Source organism: Sturnira hondurensis, unplaced genomic scaffold (genome assembly GCF_014824575.4).
Source record: "Sturnira hondurensis isolate 20B ecotype Veracruz unplaced genomic scaffold, ASM1482457v3 Scaffold0022017, whole genome shotgun sequence".
NCBI lineage: Eukaryota > Metazoa > Chordata > Mammalia > Chiroptera > Phyllostomidae > Sturnira > Sturnira hondurensis.
In genome coordinates this window covers 10,521,566-10,547,045 of record NW_028094648.1, presented here as the reverse complement: position 1 = coordinate 10,547,045, position 25,480 = coordinate 10,521,566, and positions in this window count along the sequence as shown.

The window sequence follows — 25,480 nt, the reverse complement described above, 5'->3', positions numbered from 1 at the left end:
CCTTTCCTAACATTCACCTGAAACTACTTTTGATACAGGGTGCAGCCAAGGGGGTGCCCAGAAAAGATTTGGAATGGTGTCCAGAACTCAAAGTGTACAGGAATATTGGAGGAAATATTAAGATGCCCCCCCCCCAGGTGTCAGTTGGGGGAAGGGACGAATGGAGCAGGGCCATTGAGAGCTGTTTTGCATAGCAACAGTTTTGCAGCTAACCTCTGGAATGGTCATTTAACATATCTATAACCTTTAACTGGTTTCATAGATATGTTAAATAGCTGTGGCCAAGTTTTAGGACAGGGAGAAATGAGTGGCTGCTACCCAGGCTGGAATTGGGGGCTGCTTCTCGGAGAGAGTGCCTGTGGGAGAGCCATGTGGCTTTAGCAGAGTGAGGAACCCCCTCTTGGCCAGGTGAGGGGGGGAGCCACGCTGCTTTGGAAAGATGTAGACCTCTGTAGCCATTAGGAGAGAGAGCCACACGGTTTCAGTAGAGTGCAGAGCCCCTCTTGGCCAGGTGAAAGGGAAGACCACGCAGCTTTGCCAGAATGGAGATCCCTGCAGCCAGGTGAAGAAGAAAGACGCGCTTTTGGTGGAGTGCGGCTTTGGTAGAAGCGGCCCACGCGGCTTTGGTGCTGCCTTTGGCCGAGTGGCCTGGAAAGCAGGAGAGACTTTGACTGGAACTTGGTACAAAGAACTCTTGCCAGTGAAAGGTGCCTCATGACTTTGGATTAGTTGGAGATCCTGCCTAGACAGACGACACAGCTCACGTGCCAGGGACCTGAAAAATGGACGTGTGCTCTTTTCCTGATTTACGGTACCCAGAGTTGGGACAGTGGGAGAAGGGAGCTCTGTGTGTGTGTGTGTTTAGGTGTATACCCTTAAAGACTTTAATTTTTAATGAAGGCATTAGGCCTGAATAGCATTAAATAAACATTTTGTTTCCTTTTCACAAATCTCTGGCATTGAGAGATGTCTTTCCAATTGGCGGCGGACAGAAGAGCCTAATAGATATTAGTATACCGTCCTTGGGAGGGGCCTCTGTTTTCTGAAGCAGTTTTTGGCATCCCTGGGTGGGCCAAGTATTGCCCCCCACCTCGGACCCTTGTTCGGCAACAGTTTAACTCACTACACAGTTTCAACTGACTTGGTGGCTCATTGTAGTTCTAGAATTTCCAAAGCCACCTTGTCAAAGCAGAGATTTGGACCAATGGCTTTTAAATCCCTTTTAATAAAATTAATTGATTCTGTATGTCTTTTGTGTAATTCTTTTTCTGTATCATATAACTTTTAAATTCAGTTTCTTCTTGTGCAATGTATTTTTGGTCTGCCTAATTAAACGTATTTTATAGTTGCTCACCTAACTGTTAAAATACGGAGTGGGGAGGTGCTATCTGCTCCTACCTAGTGTCTTTTCTCCTCTAAGTGTAGTGTGTACACTATCCCTTCGTGATTAATGTACCATTGATGTCTCCAGCAGCGACATTCTTGCCATCTAAGATAATAGTTCTTTCTACCAAATTATTCAAAATATAAACACCTACCAATGGGAATTGTTTTCAGAGAGTTATAATTGCAGGTGGCCTGTAGGAGCCTTTTGAGTGAGTGTGGAGTTTATTTGTGTGGTGATAGTAAGGGGCGGTAGAAACTTTTCAGACATTCTTCGTATGAAATTCTCTTATGATAGTGTGATAGAACTACCTCAGTATGGATATGTCTCATGGTGTCTGTCAGAGTTCTACAAAAAAACAGACCAGTTGCACATACAAAGAGAGAGAGAGAGAGAGATTTTGTTTTTATTTAAGGAACTGGCACAAATGATTCTAAAAGCTGGCAAATCCAAAATCCATAGACCAGGCTGACAGGCTAGAAACTCAGGCAGGATTTGAGGCCACAGCCTTCAGGCAGAATCCCTTGTTTTCAATGAGGCTTTAGGTTTTGCTCTTAAGGTCTTCAACTTCAAATAAGTTCACCCTTATTATGAAGCAAATTTTGTTTACTTAGAGTTGACTGACTATAGATGTTATTGAATCTACAAAATACCCTCATGGCAGCATGTAAATTAGTATTTGCATAAATAGGTGGGTGAGCACTATAGTCATAAAACAACCATCAAATTCACCTTCTCTTTTTCTGTTGAGAAGACTTTATGTACAACAAACTCGTGTTTGGAGTATATTATCTTTTAATATTTAATCATGGGTCATTAAATTACTCTCCTTTGAAGCATAATCTTTGACTTTCAAAGAAATGTTATCAGGCATAAATTATATTAGGAAACTTAAAATGAGGTTTAGTTATTTTAATAAAAGAAATAATGATATAACAAATAGAAATAAATATAATAAATGGTGATAGTGAAACGTATCATGTTGACTTTAAAGTGTTTTACTAGAAAGAATGAGGCACATTATTTAAGAAACATCAAGGTATTATTCAACTATAAGGATTTCCTCAAGATCTTGACTCTTTGGGGCCAATTTATTTTGTTTTTCTTTGCTTGTTTTCTTGTTCTGGAATTTCATAGAACTAGAGACGTGAAAGTGGACTTTGCGGCAGCTCACCTAAACCATTCTAGATCCCACCCGAGATGCTAAAGCAAATGGCATTGTATGTTTGATTTCAGATTCTGCTTGTTCATTGCTGGCATATAAGATAGTAAGATAACAATCGACTTTTGTACATTAACTGTACCCTGCAGCCTTGCTGTAATCACTCAGTAGTTGCAGAAATTTTCTTGTCAATTACATGAGATTTTCTACATAGATGAGCATTACATCTGTAAACAAAGATAAGATGGTTTTATTTCTCTTTTCCCAAATTGTATCCCCTTTATTTCCTTATCTTATTGCATTAGCTAGTACTTTGTTGAAAACAAGTAAGGAGAGGAGACACCCATGCCTTGAGCCTGATCTCAGTGGGAAAGCCTTGAGTCTCTACCATCAAATTAATTATTAGCTGTATGTTTTTTGTAGGTATAATTTATCAGGTTGATAAGTTCTTCTATATTTCTAGTTTGGGGGGACTTTTTATCATGAATGGGTGTGTAATTTTTTCAAATGCTTTTTCTGCAGCTATTGGTATAACCATGTGACTTTTTCTATTTTAGCCTATAAAGTGATCAATGGAATTAATTGATTTTTGAATGTTGAATTAGCTTTGTATGTCTGGGACAATGCTTACTTGGTCATGGATTATAATTATTTTTATACATTGTTGGATTCAACCTGCTAATGTTTTGTTAAAGATTATTGCATCTATGTTTATATTAGAGAATTTGGTAAGTAGTTCTAGTAATACCTTTGTCTGGTTTTGGCATCAGGGTAGTGCTGGTCAAATAGAATGAATTCAAAAGTACTTTCCTTCTATTCTCTGAAAGAGATTGTAGAGAATTAGCATAATTTCCTCCTTAAATTTTTGGTATGATTCACCAAACTAAACCTGATACTTCTTATTTTGTAGGGCTATCAATTATTGACTCAATTTCTTTAATTAACATAGACCTATTCAGTCTCTATTTACTTTTGTCTCAGTTTTGACAAATTGTTTGTTTTGAGCAGTTGGTCTATTTCATCTAGGTTACCAAATTTGTGGAATGAAAGTTAATTATAGTACTCCTTTATTATCGTCTTGATGTCTGTAGAATCTATAGTAATGTCCTTGCTTTCATATTTGTTATTAATAGTGTCTCTTCTATTTTCTTAGTTTGGCTGACTAGATGTTTATTGAACCACCTATTCATTCCATTGATTTTCTCTACTAATTTCCTGCTTTCGATTACATTGATTTCTGCTAATTCTTATTATTCTTTTTCTTTTGCTTATTTTGGATTTAATGTTTTTCTAGTTTCCTAAGGTACAACTTAGACTATTGATTTTAATTGCCTTGCTCTTATAACACTGCAGTTGTTGAGATTGTCTTATTTACAGTTAAAACTGAAACTAGAAACATGAAGAGGCCCCCTAGTAATGGTGCTGAATTCCATGTGTGTATTTCCTTGCCCTCTGTGTACTAGCAACCCTAGCTCCTCATGATCATTGGTGTTAATCATTCCAGAATGAGGAGTGACTCCTTTTTAACCTCTTATTCTCTGATATTAGTTATGTATTAAGGTTCATTAAGACCCTTACTGTTTTCCTTAGCTAAATTATCCACCCCACATTCCCACCATCATCTTCAGGACCTAGAATCTCAAATTTGTAAAATATCAAGGATGTATGGAAGAAATATTAAGGATACACAAATAAGAAATGTAAGGAAAAGGGCACTCTTCTACCATTCGTGTCCAAACCTGTATATTCTAGTGACACAATGTTATAATCTAATTATCGATATGGTGACTATGGTGCATCCGGCAGAAGAATGATCCAACAACCCGGGTGTTCCTGCATTGCCCCTTAGTTGGACATCTGAGAGCCCATACAGCCATCTTTTCAGGTTAGCTGTCAGGGCGGTGGACACACATGGTAATGAGCCCAATGTTGCCTCTCTTGGTCTGAAGCAGTTTGTGTAGGACACCGTCTTGAAGAAATTACAGGCACTCTGTAAGACCTTAGGTACCGGATATTGTTCTTGAAGGTATCAGAGGCAGAGAAAATAGGTATTTAGGGTAGGAATCATTTTTATTTGTGAGAATTACTGTCCCCTTTAAGGTGGGATGGTTCTAATATGATCACCAAGGCTTCAAATGTCTGGCTTGAGAGTTCAGCATCAGTCCCTCCTTAGAGGAAGTTGGACACTCAGCAGGGGTAGTACCTAGATTAGCCCTAGCATGGAAGAGTTATGTCATTGGTCCCACATAACTCCCCATCACTGCCACCAGGGCCATTCTCTTAATGTGTTAACTACATGAACATTTGAGTGGTTGAAGGCAGAAGCTGGCTATGTCATTATTTTTACCAGGTCTCTGAGAGCACCTTCTGGAGTGCTTGCTTTATGAGGGACATTGACATGGAACACAGCTGACAATTCTTGTGGCCTCTTTAACATCATAATTGTATCCTTGAAACTTGTAAGTCTTCTTCCAGGCCTTTGACCAACCAGCCATTTAATCATTTGGTGTATATAATTCACTCATCTTTTTCTCCAGGAGGAACCCATTCCTTTGTCTATTGAAAGGACTTTTCCTTCCACACCCTTGTTTAATGATTCTCCTCAGTGGGGCTATGATATAGCAGCTTTCCACTTTCCACTGGTGCACACATATCCTGTTTGCTAGTTTAGGAATTAGACCTATAACATTTCCTTGTCTACCTATTTATCTTTGGAAAAAGTCTCTTAGCCCATGGATGTGGCTCGAGGGAATAGTTTTGTTGTATCAGCAATAGGTATAATCAAGCCTGAAATATCTGTTAGAGCCCAATCCAGAATGCAGCACTTCATTTACACACTGTATTGCTTGTTATCCAACCTGATAGATAAAGTAATACCTTATTTTCTAGGCCATGTGGCAAAAGACAAGACAGACTTTTCTAGAGCATGGACCTGCTACAGGGCTCTCTCTTGCTTTGGATGCTACTTGAAACTGGTAGCTTTCTGTGTCATCCAATAAACAGATTGGAAGGATACTCCTGAGTGCAGTAATGTGGATCTCCCAGAATGCCTCAGACCACTGGACTTCTAAAATCTTCACGGATGTCTCATGCATCTGAATCATTACAGGGTTTATTTCTTACATATCTCATGAGGACATCTGGCCCCATCAAAAAAAGAGTTGAATGACATAAATAAAGTGTTAAAAATACAAATGGCTCTCAAACACGAAAAGATTTTCAACCTCATTTACAAGAAGAAAAATGTAAATTAATATTGCATGTTGGTACTACTTTTTATTTTTCAGGTTGAAAAACTAAAAGCCTGTGTTAAAAAGAGTGAGAAACAGGTCAAAATTAACATGTTGTTACTTGTAAATAAGAAGAATATCTATGGCAATTTAACAATATCTATGAAAAATTTGAACGTATATGAATGTATATGCTTTTTGTCCTAGGAACTTTTCCTCAGAATTATCCTACAGATAATTTTGCATTTGAGAAATGACATTTGTAAAATTATTAAATAATTTTAAAATTAAAATGTTTATTTATTTACAAATTTCAGATTGACAAATGATTTAACAATGGTATGGCTAAATGATGCCATTCAAAGAATACAGACTTTTAGCAAAAATGATATACAACTTTACTGACGTGAAATATTACCCAATTTATATTTTAATAAAATTATTTTAAAGGAATCAAGCAAGATATTAAACAATGTAGATAGCATGCTATCTACATTTTTGCTTGTCAGTGTTTAAGAAGAACCTCTGAAACAATCCTCAAGAAACTCATTACTTTTCAAAGTAGTTTCCTCATGGGTGGGAAATCGATGTTCCTATGACAAGAATTTTTAAACAACTTTTTTTTTTTTTTACTATACACTGATTTGTTCCTTCTGGATCTTTTACTAGGCACAGGTATTCATTTTTTAAACTCAGAATAAGTTTTACCTAATTTAATTTAATCTCTAATCATACCTAATTCAAGCTTTCCTTCTGTCTCAGGTTCAGATCTGAGCAGCGGCTGGAGCATGAGCAGTGGGAGAGTAAGATCTGCTCATTCATTCTCCCTTCATCATCCACCACTTGCTGCTGCTTCCTCCAAAATTGAGATAGGGGTGGATGATATAAAGAAAATTAAAAGTGTTATGCATTGGAAGAAATAAAGAAATTCATAATCTCCTGCTGGAATTTAAGTTTGTTAAAATGATGGGAGGACAATTTGGCTATATCTGGTTAATTCCGATGGAGTCTGGTTGAGTCGGTTTTTATTGGAGTTTGGACGTTATTGACCTGTTGTTGTAGCCATTGAGACTGTGACCGTTTCAGTAGTTGACGTGGGCAATTAATTCACCTCCTTTGGAATGACTCCTATAATACTCAGACTAACACTAGGTGCTAAAACAAATAAACGCTGGAATTTAAGTGGTGAACTAAAATTTAATCTTATTTCTTGCTCATCTAATAACCTAATGGAGATATCCCTAGTCAGTGGGGTTTAGAAAAAGGTATGAGGGGTTTTGGTCTACAGTCATTTAAAACCAGCTGTCAAAGGCTGTACCCTCTTTAACATGTAATTTCTTAAAATTCCTCTCAGCATCGCTGTAGAGCCTGTGGAAGTGGGGAAACCAGGGTGGATCACACTGTTTTATGGGTCAGCTCTGGAAGTGGAATTGGCCACCCCTAGTCTGTGTCATGAACCGGAGCTCAGTTAAGTAGGCACATATCACCTCAAGTGAAACAGAGAATTACAGTTACTAGCTAACTAACAAATTCCCACTGATAATTCTATATCATTGAAAGTTAAAGAAAAGTTTTGATTATCTACTTTTCCCTGCCACATTGTCCTCAGCAATGTTCTGTATTAGTTGCCTCCCATGGCCTTTTATTGTTGGAAGGGAGTGTAGGCTTTTCCTTGCAGGCTACTCTTAGGATGAGCATATTAAATATAACTCAAGCTTGGCTAACTTTCCTACTTTGCCTAAGGAAATCTTAAATCATTTCCAAGTGGGAAAGAGACACCAGCCAAAGTACGTGGCAAAGTGTTCCTAGAACTATTTCATTGTGATCCACTCACACACTTATCTGGTGGGGATTCAAGGTTCTCTGGAAAGGTAAGTATCTAAGTCAAGCTATTGTATTAGGTGGGCTTTCTGGCACGTATTGGGGAGTGGCAGAGGGTAAATGCTTGTGGAAGTTGAAAGAGAGAGGAACCAAGCCTAGGCCACAGGAGCCTTCACATACTTATTCAGATCTGGTATTGGTGAAAGGAAAGACTGGAAGGGAGCAAGATCGATAAGGAAAACCTCAGGCTGCAGTGCTGCAAATGTCAGTCCCATGAAAAGCACTAGAAAAGAAGCTAGCTGCCTTTTAAAAGAATTTCACATTTGTCTAAAATGACCAGAGGCTAGTAACATTTAGATAGTCATTGGTTGGGCTAGACAAAACAAAAAAACACAAATAAAATAAAATAAAATAAATTGGTTGCTCATTTGCAAAAACTAGGTAAGATCCAAAAGCATTAATAGTTGAAGGCTATCAGCTGGAAGCATTGCTTATGGTGGAATGCAGAGTTCCTCTTAGGAAAGAAGTTTGAGCCAATACCTTCAAGATCGCTTCAGCTATGGATACCAGAGTTCCATTATTTCAGATCCTTTTGGCTTTTATGAGTAGTTCTCTTGGATTATTTCTCATTTGCCTTGGAAGGAAGGTCTGATTCTTTATCCAGCCTCCATCACCACACCTCTACGCCAACTGCATGAGCGGAAAAGAGAAGATATGTGTCACTACTTCTGCTAGGAAGGGAGCATTTCTGTCTCAGGGGACTCTTTCCCCTGATTCCTAGGATACTCCTCATATAAGGATGAAAATGCCTGATGGCATTTTGCTCTTGGTAATGGCTCAGGAAACTTCTATCTCCGAAGAAAATGGATATCTGTGCAGCATTCTTGGAAATAAGGCCATTCTCCAACAATTTTGGGAAGAGCCAATAAAAGTGATGAAAAACAGAAGTGGTCAAAGAGGAGTAAATATGAAAATTCAAGATGGATTTATTTAAGATCTGTAACACTTGAATAACTGAATTTTAAAAAATAAAAGATAAAATGAAGGAATGAAATGATAGAATATCCAAATAAATGACAGTTAAGTCTGCAGATGGAAAAGACCCCTTTAATGCCTAGCAAAATGAATTAAAGAATATATATGGCAATCTTTACCATAAGATCTACCCTATGTATTCTATTTTAATGTACCACAAATAGAAAATTTCTCAAAAAACCTGCCTTTTTAGTTCCTTGATTTCTTCATTCATGGTGTGACTCTTCCGCATATTTCCGACATCATGTCCATGTTCAAAGCATTAATATTTTAATGCATAACTGTATTTTTCTAATAATTTTGTTTCTATGGCCATGATTACTCATCGTTTCAGGTACTACCACTTTATAGCACACACACCCATAATGTAACTGCAGTTAATTGAGTTTATGATGTTAATAGTTTCCAATACCATCTCCAGTGACAATAATTTGCTATGGGACTGCACAGGGCTCAGGGTACAGTCCTACTCATTGCCAAAATGTATCACAGCAAAAAGTAACCAAACAGAATCATCAAAATAAATAAATAAGTAAGGCACATGTAAAAACATTTGAAGGAAACCAGATGAATCTTCCAAGAGTTCTTCATTAGTAGAGTCACCCAAGATACACCTTCAGCAATGAGCTGGGAAAACAAGTGTGAAAGATGTTTACCAGAGGTGCTCATTGGATGCTTATTACCTAAGGATTTTATCATGGAGGGTCATGTAGGCATCCTCTGGTTAGCATATACTGAAATTTCAGACTCAGAGAAGGAAAGGGGATATTTAGTGTAAACCATATTGTTTATACACACCATTTAAATACAGGGAGGCATTCTTATTAGGAAATGATGTGAACTCTAAATTCAAGGTTCCAAGTGATGGCCAAGTGTCTTAAGTGTGAATTTTAAAGGATAGTAGTCTCACGTCTGCAATGTTAATTCTATTCTGCACAGACTAAGAGTTTTTCATGTCCATTCCCCTCGTATCTTATGTTCCTGAAGTCAGAGTCTGTGGTTCATCATTATAATTATTCTTGTATAAATACAAGGTCCTCTTTCTGCTCTTTACTTGTATGGCATTGCGAAAACAAAGCAGGATTGTGCGAATCTCTAATTATATCTTAAAATGTGTATTATAAGAAAAAATATACAAGCCTAACCCTAAATCCATTACCAATACACTGACATTTGCTGCCTGTAATTCTACTGTTTTTTGTTTTGTTTATTAGTGCTCAATCTGTGACCACAGAACCCCTAAGATTAGCACCACCTGGAAATGTATTAAACATGAAAATTTTCTGACCTCACTCCAGAGGCCCTGATTCAAAAATCTGGAGGAGGGCCAGAAATTTATGCATTAACAAGCTCTTTGTGTGAATCTGATGCAAGCCCAATTTTCTGAACTGTTCTTGACCTTCATTTTCACAGTCTCTTAGAGAAGGTGAAGAAATTAGCCAAAGAACATACATTCATGACACATGGACACAGACAGCAGTAATCTGGTGATGGCCAGAGAGAAGATGGGAGGGGGCTGGGTGGAAAAGGTGGGCAGAAATGGGGACATCTGTTAAATTGTCAACAATTAAAATAAAATTTAAGAAAAACAACTGTTTTTATGTGTTTGCTTTTTTTGACACAAATTGCAGGTAATACTGCTCCCATCTTCCTTCTCAGTGAACACCTTTACTTTTTCTTTTACTGAGAAAATAGGAGTAATTAAAAGAACTTTCCTAAGGTCCCTTTTGCCCTCCCTTCTACCATATGCCTGTATTATATCCTGTTATTATAGAAAACTCCCCATGGCCCACTTGTGCCCTGGATTTCATTCCTTTCCGCCTAAATACATTATTGTCTTACTTTCTCTTCAAGATCAATGCCCTTTCCTCTGAGTCATTTCCATTAGCATTCAAATATGCTGTACTGTCTCCAACAACAATAACAGCACCTTGACATTGATCTCTAGCAACCTGTTTCAGTGATCTACTTTACAGCAAAACACTGAAAAAGAATATGTTTTTAATGTCTCTAATTCTTTTCCTGTTATTCTCTGTAACCTACTCAAAGTATGCTTTCTTTCTGCTGTTTCAGAAGGACACCACTTATTAAGGGCACCAGTATGTTCCGCCTTATAAAATAGAGTAGTCAATTTTTAGTTCTCATACTATTGCTAACGTTTTAAAAGTCGATTCAATGCCTCTTTTTATTTTGTTTCTCTTATTTAGAACATATTCCATATTTCCATGAGTCACTTCCTTATATCTTCATAACTCTGCTCAAATGTAACTTTATTAATAAAACCTATTGATAATAGCAAACACCATAGATAAACTATTTCTTATCTATCAGACATGATTTTAAGCACTGCAGGTCCTAATACTATTGTTACAGAACAGAGGTCCAAGGGGGGGGGCAATATTTGGCCAATCTAGGGACACCAAAAACTGTTACAGAACAACAGGGGCCCCCACAAAGGACAGTATACTAATACTGTATGGACTACCTGCTGGGCTCATCTGTCTACCACCAGAGGAAAGATGTCTCTCCATGCCAGAGATTTGTGAAAAGGAGAGGAAAGGTTTATTTAAAGCTATACAGACTTAAAGTAGTGACCGAATGTCCCCCATTAAAATATCAAAGTCCTGTAGGATAACCACAGATGCCCACAGTGCTTCCTTCTCCCCTTGACCTAGTTCGGGGTACTGTAACTCAGGAAAAGAGCACACGTCCATTTTTCCAGACCACTGGTACCATCAGCTGTGTCACCGTCCAGGCAGGATCTCTAATTAATCCAAAGTCAAGTGGCACCTTCTCGTGGTCCACTGGCAAGAGTTCTTTCACCCTTCTTCCAGGCAAGGTCTCTCCTGCTTCCCAGGCCACACAGCCAAAGGGAGCACCCCAAAGGGAGCCTTTGGTAGGCCTCCTCTACCAAAGCTGCAGGGGTCTGCACTCTGCCAAAACCACGTGGCTTTCTTCTTCAACTGGCTGCAGGTGTCCCCACTCTGTCCAAAAGCGCGTGGTGCTCTTTACTAAAGCTACATGGTGATTCTCTCTCACATGGCTGTGGGAGTCCCCATTCGGGCTGAAAGCTCGTGGTCCTCTTCTCCCTTCAGTAGCTGCCGTGTTTGCATTTAAATCCCTGCACCAACCTTCTTCTGCAGCCCCATTTCCGACTCCTCCCACAATGGGCTACACCTGCCAGGACTCCCATATCCTCCCAGCTTTACTGGGCTGCCATCATGAGTCTGGGCAGGCGCAGCCCTATGGTGTGGAGCCAATCAACTCCAAGCTCCAAGCTTTTCACCTTTTGTTACATGTAGTTGGAATAGTAGCAGGTACTGGGGGATCTGAAAAGAGGAATATTGAGTTAAAGATCTATGTGGATGGGGTTTGGGAGAGTATAATCATATGCTCTCCTTTTTCTCTTCTATGTTTAATTTGTTGTCAGTCATTCAGATGTATAAATGGCTTCCAAGAGTTATTCACTCACACACCGAGCCTATCCAGCCAGAGTTATGATGCAAAGATGAGAGGACAGAATTGTCATGATACGACTGTGTCCATGGAACTCAGTGTCAGTGTTAAGTGGATGAAAAAAGAGTCAGGTTTGCAATGTCAGGTTCCAGAAGAAGTATATAAAAATCATTCCATTTATCAGGTATGTAAAATTAAATGAACAAGATCTGTTTCTCACTCAAACCTAGTCAAAAATAAATGCGTTTTCTTGGTAAGATCATGAAAAACAAGACACCCTCAAATGTGGAAAGAAAAACAAACAAACTAATAGTTAAACAAAACCCTTCATACAGTGTGCTGAGTTAAACTCTTCAGGTTTGAGGGCTTGTCAGAGAAGGCACCATTACTTATTATAATTAATAAAATAAGTATTAAAACACCCAACTCCTTATATATTAACTTTGAACCTACCTGAGCTCCATGATGGTAGAGTATTAGCTATTTTTTCACCACTCGATCTCCAGAAATTAAAATGAAACAACACATAATAGCTGGCCAGTATCTACCTTTTAAATACCTATGTACATCACAGTGGGATTTTAGGAAGCCAAAAATAGAGTATTATATTATAGAATCTTTCAGGAATGAAAAAATATTAGTGTGTTTTTACTAAGGGAAAAAACTCAGACTGGTTGATTTACCCTCAGACAGGCAGGATACTACAAAACAATGAGCTATACTATTTTCTACTACTGGATAACAGATTACCACAAATTCGTGGCTTAAACCAGCCCATTCCTTTTTAGCTAAACATTTCTGAGGGCCAACAGTGCCATATGCTAGGTGCCTCGCTGAAAGCTCATAGAACTTCAGTCCAGGTGTTGGCCAGCGCCGTGGTCTTATCTGAGGTTTGTGGTCCTCTTCTCACTGTTGTCAGAATTTGATTCCTTGAGGCTTACGGGACTGAGACCTTCAGCTATTACAGACCATGTTCAGTTTGTTGCCAGGTCGGTCACTCCAAAACATTTGCTTCTTCAAGATGAGCATAAAAGTATCTCACTGCTTTGAATTTCTATCTTCAAAGAAGGCCTTGGAGTTCTTTTAAAGGCCTTCATATGCAAAGGTCAAGGCCACCCAGGATACTCTCTCATTTAATTAATCCAAAGCCTAACTGATTAGGGACCTTGGTTATAGTTGTAAAATATTTTCACCTATGCCATGGAACATGAAATAATCATGGGAGTGAAATATAATTATATTCACAAGCCTGATCTTTCCCCATTTATACTCAAGGGAAGGGGAATATACAAGTTAGGCACATAGGGCTAGGAGTTTGGGAGACCTTAGAATTTTGCCTATCAATGTGCTTCAAAGGAAAAATTTTTCCAGCCTAGAATTCTACACTCATTCAAAACACCAGATATTTTGGACAGACAAGGAATGATCAACTTTCCTCTGTGCAGCAAAAAAGGTTGACACTGTAGGTCTGATGCTACTATTTAGAAGAGCATGCTTATGGAGTCGTCCTTGGCCGATATTTGGGAGCTATGCTTTTGGAAAACTGCATATGTCCAGTAGGTTGATTTATGTGTCTGGGCACTGAACCCCATTGTCCCAAGATAACTAAACTATTTGTGATAAATACCTCTTTTCCTCTTGAAAGTTTGTAATTTTGAAAATTATGACTCAGGTAGAGAATGCCTTTGTGGCCACTCACCTTTAAAAACTCTAACTATGAGTCTTAAGGGGCTTTGGGGGCAGGAACTTTGTACAAACATTGCTGCATTTTATTGCTCCAGCATATATTCTTTGCAGTGCCAACACCTCCTAACCTGAGAGGTTGAACTTGGCAGTCTGTTCCTGATCTCCTTCAGACTTGGCCTCATGAATCTCTTTCCATAGTGACCCTTCTTCGTATCTTTCCACTGTCATTTCCCACAGGTGTCGGCTCAGCTGCCACTGGGTCCAGTGGGTCTTTCCAATGTGTCATCAAACATGTGGTTGTTTTAGGACTGCCAAATCATTTCCCACCCTCCTTCTTATAAACACAAGTGATCAGAAGAAGTACTTCAGAAAAATTGAGGTGCAAATCAAAAAATAGGATCATGCATATCCAGGAAATAGGGGTCAGAATCCAGGACCACAGAAAGACCTGAAGTCCAGAACGACAGCTGTGCATCAGTCAGCCCAGTGAGCAGTCAGTCTTGATTGAAACTGCATAATATAGAAAGATCAAAAATTAATAGTGAATGTATACCATAATTAAAGTTGTAAAAACCATGAAAACATAAGAAAATCCAATAATACAGCAAAAATGAGACAACTGGCAAATGCATAGGACAGAAATAAAACTACACAAAAAATAGTTGTCCAATGTGCATGGAAATGTTTTGAACTTCAAATATCTTTTAGCTAATAAAGATTATTATTCATTTTACTTTAATGATAGGAATATTTTAGTTCATGTGGTTCCTGGGTAATTACTTTGGATACATTGAAAAAATGTATTATTCAGGCATATTATTTATCAGGTCTAATATTAGAAAAGAACTTATGTGTGCCATTAATAGTACAAGCATTTAATATTTTTAATATTTTTATTTTAATAGATTGGATTCAATATACCAAACATATAAACCTTAGTAGTTATTATAAAATCAAAACTAAATATTAAACTGTATAAAAATAAAATGTCAGTAGCAGAATGTAGGAGACACGATGTGGAGGAAAAATGGGAGTATTAATCACTACCACTTCTCAGTGTAGAGGTTCAAATATTACTGCCAACATTTATCAGCACACAAAATTAACCTTTATGTTATACTTAAAGTTTCATACGAAACAATAGAAGTACAATAAAAGTATACATAAGTATTATGAGGGAGCAGTCTAGAATAGTAATACCTGATCTTTCACATCAGGGCATGAATGTTCACCGTGCAAAGTTGAAAATCAATAAATGCCATTAGGACGGCAACATAACACTAGGAGTGTTTTTTTCCTCAAAAACACTCCTGTTGCACGTGCTCCCATGTACAGCAATTGATTTATATTTAAAACCTTTAAAGAGGATGCTATTAGTGGAAGCTAGTTACTAAGTTGCTAATATAAAAAACAGTTTTGTTAAAGTAATAGTAATAAAAGTCATAGTAATATGACTTTTTAATTTTAGATTTTTGATGTTATTACATTATTCTTATCTCAATAACACAATTTTATGTCAGTATTAAACCTTTTCAAAATTTATTAGAATGTAAATGCCAGGACAGCAGAGATTTTAGTTTTTCTTTTCTATTCTCAAAACTTAAGTTGATAATCAACACATAGTAGATGAACATTTCTTGAGTGAGTAAAATTTAAATTTGACAAATATTTTTTTAACCTCTCCTACATGGATAGCAATATTTTAGGTTTGGCAACTTCAAACCTAATCTTTCACTTTTACTGTTACAAATCTTCGTTTGATTCCACTTCAACATTTAATTTCATTCTTATTCTTCCATAATCTTTTGCCTCATACTGTTTGCAACTATGGAAACTTAAAACACTTTAATAGTATATTTCACCTTCCAGAGAACTGCCATTGAAGATGAACACTGAAAAATGAGCAGGAATTGCATAGAGAACACTGTAGATGGAGGTAAGAGCATTTGTGAAAACTCAGCATGTCATGGGGATAGGAGGGCGTCTGAAATAGTTAAGGCATTGGGTTAGAAGGGTAAAGGTGGCAGAAGTGTTTGTAGATGTACCTGATCATGGAGAAAAATGAAGGAACAATGGAAAATCATTCAAGGACATTGTGTTTTAAGGCCATCAATACAGCCGCACCAAGAATTGACAGGAGGTAACACCAAAAACCTATTGTGGTATTTCAGATGAGAGAGTATATGGGCTGAGCTAAGATATTGGGCGTACAGAAGATTACATATTAGGTCAAATTATTATAACTAGATGAACTGAACAATTATAGGGATAGAGTTTCAAAGAAGTAGTTGAGAAAAATTTGGGCAGAAATTTCATAGAGAATTTGAAGGGAAATGTATTTTAATGTTTTGGTGGTGATAGTAATGATGTTCTGTGTGTGTTCTTGTGACTATGCTGATGCATGCAAACTGGTGCATTCTCTTCAGCAAGCTTAAGATGCCTGAGTGAAATCCAAGTAGAGATGTCTAACTAAATCATCAGAATTAGTTAGGCTTTCATCTCAGAAGAAACTGAATGGATGACAGTGTTTTAGCCATCAATACAAATTCTATACAGTAACATTTTTATTTAGCATTTTATATCATTTTATCCCACCTCACCTATGTTCTATATGTAATATAAAATGTTCAGATTTACTATTTATTGAGCATATGCTGTTTGCTAGGCACTACACTGGATATTCTACTTTAATTGCTCATTTGGTCTTCACAAAAATCTTGTGAGGCATTGCTATCCGTATTTATTGATGGTGGAACTAAAGGTTATAAAGTATCTTTCTTATGTTCAGTAAATAACTAGACCCCCTGAAAGAGCTGAAACCTGGGATGAAGTTTGCCTTTTACTAATACTTATATATTCATATTTGTTCATCAACAATACTGCCTACGGTCTATTTTGATTCAGTTCTGTACATTCAAAGAAAAAATTGTTTCACTAAAGCTATCATTTAAAAACTTAACACCCACTCTCATGTCTATTGTAGATGATTAGGGACGCTTATGTGACTGAAAATGAATGACGTGGGAAACATACAGTGGATAATAATTCCACTGTTGGAATTATTTAGTTGAGTTTTGAAACCCCATTATTATAGGTTTGTTTAAAACTTAGCTCTCTGTACAAATTTAGTTTGACATATTACTTTAGGATACATTTAAAAAGATGAGTCTGATAAGGTGGGGCCTAAAGCCACTGTTGAGATTTTATGTGTGAGTTACTCTTATGCAAATCACTCATGAAAATAAATAGGTCTGGAGAAATAAGGTCAAGGTTGCTAGAGTCCCTAATTCCCTGTGTTGCAGTCTACTAATCTTATTTAAAGTAGATAATGTGCACACACATGCACACAGATATTTGGTACAAACCAAAAAAAAATCTGGAATAGCACAATATCCAGCCTTTCTGATAGTGGACCTTTTTACACCAGGACTGATGTCATAATTAAAGGGAATTCTGCTTTCTGGGTGACATGCTCCATTTGGACTGTGAACCCATGTCTTTCTCATCACACTTGTGACTTGGTCATTATCACTGGCAAGTTTCTCTGCTGCCCCCAGTGCGGGCAAATGTTCACCTCTTCCCTGCCTTCCTTGATCACTAGTGATTGAAAAGCAACACCATCACTCTCTGGAACTACTCAATGAGTAAGTGATGAGGGAACTTTTAGGTTAACAGGAAATCAGAGATTGGGCAACATCTAGAAGAGACTTGTGGTCAATGACTACAAGTGCGTTTGCCTTCCCACCATCAAAGAATCAGCCTCGAATCTGACTATTTTTGATGAAGTTTGCATGAGGTTGGTAGACCCTTGACCTCAGTAAGCATAAGAAGGTGCAGTTTGTGAGACTCAAATAATCTAAAAGACACATCAGAAACGGGGAACCTATCTTTAGTGACTCATATTTATTTTGTTGCAAACAACGTTTCAGTGAAAATGATAAATCTTTTCTTGGGTGACAGATGGTTTACGCTGGCAAATTTGCTTTCAGTAAATCCATAAGAGGAAAACAATCCCACATGTTTCAGAAGAGCAACAATAGGTCAAATACTAAGATTTGAATCTAATCCCTCAGCAGCTACACTATGAATGAATATCCCTGATCTGATACTATATTTTAGAAAATTCTTTTTGGGAAGATGTGTTGTGCTTCTTATTTCAAAGTAAGTCTGATAAATCTCCATATTGTGTACAAAATTGCTTTTGAGTACCAACCTTCCCTGTGACTTAAATGTATAAGGATGTGCATGTGTATATTTCTTTGCGTGTAAACTTGATAATGAGAAAACGTCCTTGAGTGTTCTCATTTGTATGGCAATACTATGGAGCATGCTTTCATTCCTTTTATTTCATATTACTATGTAAAATAGATGCCAAAAAACACATGAAAACATTTATGTTGATTGATATGAATAATGTTGGCTATTAATTTTCTCCAATCAAAACTAATGGAAAGTAAATAGTTAGGAGAAAAAAAGAAGTGTTCCTCCAAGGATTCTTAGATAATAGTCTTCTGATAGTCACTCTATCATTATGTTTTCATTTGACTCTGAATTAAAGAAAAACCTACTATTATAACTTATACTAGTTATAGGCTTTTATAGACTTATATTTCTCATGTAAAAAAATCTAGAAAGAGGTAGTTCAGAGCTGGCAGTGTGATTTCATAATGATTGTGTCTTTCTATCTCTTATCTTTCTGCTTCACTTTTAGGCCATCATGATCACAGGACTTTTGAACATTGAAAGAACATGCTTCAATTACATTTTAAAAAGGAAAAGCATAAAAGGAAGATAAACCTCCATGGGGTGCTTCATGTGGCTAATCATTGCTGCAAGGGAGTCTGGGAAGATATCTGTATGAGTTTTATAACTTTGTTAATAAAGGAAGACAGGAGAATTTATTTAAAAATAACTTCTGAGGACTCATTCCAATGTATTTCCTAGTTTTTAATTAAAATGCCATTCTTTTAACTAGAAGGGAATAAATCACTTTCAAAAGACAATTGAGCTGTAGACACTTCCTTCTTACTAGATGTGGAAAATTTGTTTTTTTCTTATTCCTGGTTATGGCATTAAACCATGTGCTTATATTTGCTTATATTTACCTTTTCCTTTGGTAAAGTCAGTATTTGTAATACAATCATTATTACTTGATTTTTTAACTTCTCAATAAAACAATATCACTTTCATTTTTGTCTTTCTGCTAGCATATAGCATTGCTCTGGCTACTGTCAGACAACCAGTCTCTGATCAATTACATGAATGAATATTTTAACTAGTTTAAAAATATCCAGAAATAATTACCTGAGGTGGTTTGAAAGAGACCCTTTATTTACTACAACTATGGTAGGATTAACACAATTTAGTTTATAGCATTAGAATCCTTAGAAATATTATATTTCTAAAATATGTATAATTCTAAGATATAAACATAGTTTATATTTACATTGAAATATTAGATTTAAAATTAGATTTTTAGTGATACTTTCTCCTGTCATGTCACCCCATCTTGTCTGACCACTCTTTGCAGACCTAGTGCCACATAGACATTGTGGGCATTAAGCTAATGTTGGCTTTCACAGACTCCTTGGGGCTCTGCTCTGCTCTTTCCATGTCACTGTCAAACCAACCTGTCCAGCTTAATTCTAGCTCTAGCAGAGGACAGAACGGGCTGTGCTGATTAAAATATTAGAAATATTTTTTGCACTATGATCCTAAAGGACGGGTCCGTGAAAAGTTGGAAGAAAGGACACATAAGGTCATACACTTTTATATGCTCACATATCTTCTACATCATTTAGTATGACAGGCATAGATGCAATGATCTAAAGACTGGCCATTTCTACTTTTAAACACCTAAGAAAGATCTTCCATTCTTAGCATTGGAGAAATAACAACAAGAAAACTATTTCTCCCGACTTCTGACTTTGCTGATGAATGAAATGGTGAGATAGTAGAATATAAAGACATAGATGAATAATTGAAATTTAGATTTGAGATAGACGACTGAGAGTAGACTTCTTGATTTAACTTTTGCCTTAGGTCACTCATAAATTGGACTACGCAAAAATAATCAAACAGGGAAGATTGAGAAAAATCCCCTAGAGCTCATCAAGGTATCTGATTTTATTCTGAGCGTGTGGAGTTGGGGGATGGCATATCCCTTGGAGACAGCCATGGTCATATGATTTGTGCTGGCCAACAAAATGTAAACCTGAAATGGTGGATAATGGGTCAAAACTCAGAAGACAGCTGCTCTGGAGAGACATCTAGATGCATACTGCATGATTAGAAAAGAAATTTTACTTCCAAGGTTCTGATCTTGTGGTGATGTTGTTAGCACAACATAATTAAGGCTGTTTGGCTGAACCTCTAGATTTTCAAAAATGTTAGAAATAAGACAAAATATTTTAGAATGTCAGCTTATTCTACTAATAGAAATCTAAAGTGGGGATAAAATGAAAGCTCAGTATGGGGTGGCAAATGCAGCTTCTAAATAAACCTCAAAAACAGGCGAACACTTTCCTCCCTTCATGACACAGGTAAAGCCACAATTTCTACTGGGAACACTTTCTTAAGAAGGGACCGGGCGCAAGAATGTAAAGTGCAGCATAGAAAATATACCGAATAATATTGCAGTGACCATGCATGGTGCCAGGTGGATATTGGAAATATCAAGGGGACGACTTTGTAAAGTATATGATTGTCTAGCCACTATGCTGTATACCTGCAACTACTACAAAATAATATTGAAGTAAACTGTAATTGAAAAAAAGAGAAAGAATTAAGGAATGGGGTGATGGTGAGAAATTTGGAAGCTCCATTTTCCCCCACAACTCTTTAATATTTGCCTGTATATGTCCTTTTATTTTCATCAGTACTGGCTGAGAATAAAACACAGTATTGTCAGACTCTTCTCCAAGCCCATTCAGATACAAACACTGACAGCCTTCAACTTTATTCTTGCTTTATTTTTGTTTTGTCCATGACCAAGTACTGAACAAGGCAAGAGGTGTTTTTCTCTACATTCACATTAATCTTTGTATCCTGTGCACCTGAGGTAAAACAGTACCTTTCTTCCCATTGAGACATACTGTTTCCTTTAGCTTCTGTTGTGTTTTCTCATTTTATTTGTCTAGAGTTTCGTTAAGCATTCAATATCAAATTCAATTTGCCGAGAAAGCAGATTTCATTAGGACAAGATAGTTCATCATTTTCCACTACTGTACCTCCTATAGATAAAGCAATGGTTCATTCATAGTAGACAACAAATATTGGTTGAATGAATCAACCAGTGATTACTAATATCAGTCCTCTATGTCTTCACATTTTTGAGCTGAGACCTGATATTCTGTTTATGAATTCATATAAAGAATGCATTTTTTCAGATCTAGATGCCATTTCTCTCACCCCTGAATTTTAGCTGAACGTTTCCTCCAGACAGAATAAATGATGTAAAACTACCTGTCTAATATAAAATAGTACGAGTTTGCAAATTCTTCTGTCACATTTTAACTGGTCACCTAAGGGCATCCCTAGTTAGGATTAAGTAGAAATTTGCCTTATTTCTTTGCTGTATATACTTTGCTGGCACACAGAGGAATGTAAGGCAGCTTAGTTTTGTAATAGCTCGCATCAGGATTCTAACACTGTCTGACATTGTAATTGTGTTGTGTCTATAGGCAAGTTTCTTCATTTGGTTCAATAAAAAATAATTGAATGTGTGCTCCAATTCATTGGGCAGCGTACTATAACCCAGGGTTATGGAGATGTAGTTTTTAACCTCAGAGAGTTCAATATGTAATAGAAGAAACGGCTACATAAACAATGATAAAATGTTCTAAAATTCAATAATAATGATTTAGCAGAGGATTATAAGACCTCAAAAAAGAAGAATATTACCCAGCCTTAGGAAGTTTCAGTTCAAACTATACCTTATATGAAATTGCCAGAAAACAGAGCCTGAATCCAAATATTTCTTGCTACCTCTAGACCTGGTACTCTAGTGTAGTTTAAGACATCATCACCCCTTTTTGAAAAAAAAGGTTGAAATTTGTTGACCTATATGATATTATCACCACAGCAGCCATTTCAATCTTAAAATACTATGAATGATGTCATTTTCTTATGTAAACATCTCCAATAGCTTTCCATTATACTCACATACTATTCCTTATCCTCACCCACATGACTTTAGCAGAGAGTGTCTACCTGCTTATTAAACCCACCTTTTTTTTCCATGGGTGTGCAATTAGTTATCTAGAGTTTCTCCAGTGACCTGTGGCCTCAGGACTGTATTCCGTGTGATGGAATTTTATCACAACATAAACTTGGAAGTCACATGTTAAAGATGGACGCTTCTGGGTCCCCCAATGGTTTAATAAAGCAATGGTACCCTCTCTCCAGAGCATCAGCCTGTTAGGAAAACCAGAATTAAGTCATGGATATTTCAGTTTTACCTGTGAAATCTGCTATGACTAATTTAACTAACACAAGGACTCTGCTTTAAATCTTTCTTGCCAAACTTTCTGCTGCAGCTGCTATCACTCTTTATATATTTTTTTTATTTTTTAAAGATTGTTGCCACGTCCAACTCCGCCAACCATGCTGTCTGACAAAGTCCGAGCATGGGGAGGACGACTTCAAATAAGCGTGTTCCGGCTTGGCAGACGTGGAATGAATGGATATGTAGTGCTGATTTTAATCTTGCTGTCTCTTGGTGTTCTACCCTTTACCTTTCTGATAGTTTGGAATCTCCTAGAAATGCTGACCATTCTCAGAGCTGAACAGCAACTAGGTCAGGCTGAGAACATCACCTTGGCCTTTCCCCAAAATAACACCTCCTTCCCTGTCCTGATTAAGCAGCTGTAGGATATGATGATATCAGCTAGTAGGGGGCCTGGAACACCCAAGGCAGCCCCCATAAGTCCCGAGGCAGATCCCCTCTAATGAAATAGCCCCTGGATGTCTAAAGTTGTTAGAATAACAGCCCCTCCTTTACCTTGAATAGGGATATATATCTATTAGAATTAGACAGGCAAAGAAATAGGAGAAAGTAGTTAGCTATTAAGCATATAGAAAACAGTTACTAGAGAGATAAAGTTTATAATACACAGAGAAATATTTTAGACAGAAATATAGATAGGTAAGTTAGACATTATAAAAGCTTATAATGAATTTCCTAACCCCTTCTCGGTCTAGCGTACCTGTTGCCCATGACAAACTGAGAACTTTAATAAACAATAAGACATTCAAACTGTGTACATAGAGCTATTTCACATTGTCTGATTAATGGTTCTCCTGGTCAAAATAATTTTTGTTTAACATAACTGACACTATGGGAACTTTCGTACTTTTCCTGGTTACCTTTGTATTGATTGTTTTCTGCTTAACTGATCATGCTATGCACCTGTAAATGTTAATCACTACCAGAAATGAAAATATAAAAACCTTCTTGTGCTTGCAATAAACGGAACAGTGCTTCACCTGCCTTTGAGCTGTGTAGTTGCCTGTTACCCATCGCCAACGCCTATCCTCACCCCGAGGGACCCCTGGACCCTGCTGCGGCTGGACCGCGGCAGATTGTATTTATTTACTTTTTTTTAGAGAGAGGGGAGAGAGGGAGAGAAGCATTGAGTGGTTGCCTCTCTATGTGCCTGATGGGGGACGAACCCAGAGCCCAGGCCTGTACCCGAGGAATCGAACTGGTGACCTTTCATTTTGTGAGATGGCACACAACCAAGGAGCCACATCGGTCAGGGATCAGCTTCTATCGCTCTCAATGCCTGGCCCTCCATTCCAGTGACACTGGCCTTCCTCCCGAACCTTAAGCATCTCAAGTTTCTTCCTATATCAAGACCTAGAACTTGCTCTGTTCTCTGCCTAGAAATGTTATTTCCCAGAGTATGTAAATGGCTTATTGTCTACCTCTTTAGGTCTCTGGCCAAAGCCTGTGCATCGGAAGTACGGATATACAAGAAGCTTTCCTTGGCCACTTCCACTTTAAAATAGGCATACCCTCCATCACGTTCTAGCCCTTTCCTTGCTTTATTTCTCTCCATAGTATAGTAGAATCCCTTCATCCTATTTTACATCTTTAGTTATTCTTCATAGTATGTTCCTAGTTAGTGAAATTATACTGTATATTTATTTGATTTTTGTTTGTCTTTATTGCTAGAATACAGTTTTATGAGGCAGTGACACTTTCTGTGTTTACCGTTTTGACACTTGAAGAATATTTGCACATGGTAGGTGATGGGTAGCTATCAGCTGAAAGCAGATTGACTAAACATTGGTGTTTAGATACCCAAGAGAATGATACTTGCAACTGGACGGTCCAGGGCATGGTTTTGGAAATAGATGCCTAAGGTGAGAGAGAGGTCCTGGCCAAGACATGGAAACAGTCCAACATGATGAAACTTTCTTTATGCATTTATGCAAAAATGGTTTGTTGAGCACCAGGCTAATCCATGATAAATTCTGGGCAAAGTGATATGTCAGAAAATAAGTCTGCCCTTATGGAGTTTATAATCTAGCATAGCAGAAAAAGGGTAAATAAATAAATTTAAGATGTCATAGTGGTTTTTCCACATTGACAGAAAAATATTGTACAGAAGGCAGAGTTCTGCACCATGCTCCCATATTCGCATTGTAAGTAGGAGCAAACTTCAACCTCAGGGCAGATCTGTTGTTGAAGATCAACAGAGGATGGTACAGCTGGAATGTACTAACATCAAAAAAGGGGGAGTTTTGGGAATCAGGCCTATAATTCTAGGCCAGACTTCTTTTCAACTGGACTACACAGCTGTTCCAGGCTGGTTTTCTATGAAGACAGAGTGAGTAGCCAGGACATTCCTTACATGGTGTCTGATTTGCGTCTCCACGATGTCCTAGGGAAAGTGCCATCGAGTCTGTTTGTTAGGCGTATCAAAGACCGCAATCCCACGGTGTCAAACCTAGCCTGCAATGAAGATTTGTACCTAGGAAGGCACCTGCAGTCCAGATACAATGCTCCTACTCTGGGAGACAGTGAAATCAGAATAAAACACTGAACCAGGCATGAATGTGAATTTATATTCCCCAAACAAAATCTGACTGACACCTTGTCTGCACCTGCATGATCTTACTTTCTGCTTCCTCTGTTTATTATTTTATAGGCTTGCCTTTTAAACCCTGATTACAGACTATTTGCTGTCTGAATGCCTGGACTATAATGTAAACATTTTTAAATTTTTTTTTCCAGGCAAAGGGCACTGCACATGTCAGTCAAAATTATTTATTGAAATTAATTAGGTTTACTAAAGTATATTTGTCCATATTCTTCAGAACTCAGATTTTTCACCCTTTCCCATATATAATTAAAATAAGGGAAATAAGACAGAAAACCTCTTCTAATACTTTCAACCCCCTTTTCCCTCATGGATAATTTATATACATGCTTGTGTAAGATTCATTTTTCAGTGATTTTGGCTGCCAATCTCCACGCTAAATTAAGCAAAAAGTTGTCTCGCCGCACATATCTGAGTTGCAGGTGCAGGCAGGAATTCAGTACTTAAGCGAATGCGAGGGAATTGGTGTTAGCTGTGGATTACTGCAAATGTATTCACTTCCCTCTTGGTTTTGAAATATGAGGCAATGGCACTCAATTAAGAATATAGACTTAGAATGCCCAAGTTCAGAATGAATTTCAGCTCCTTCAGGTAGAAC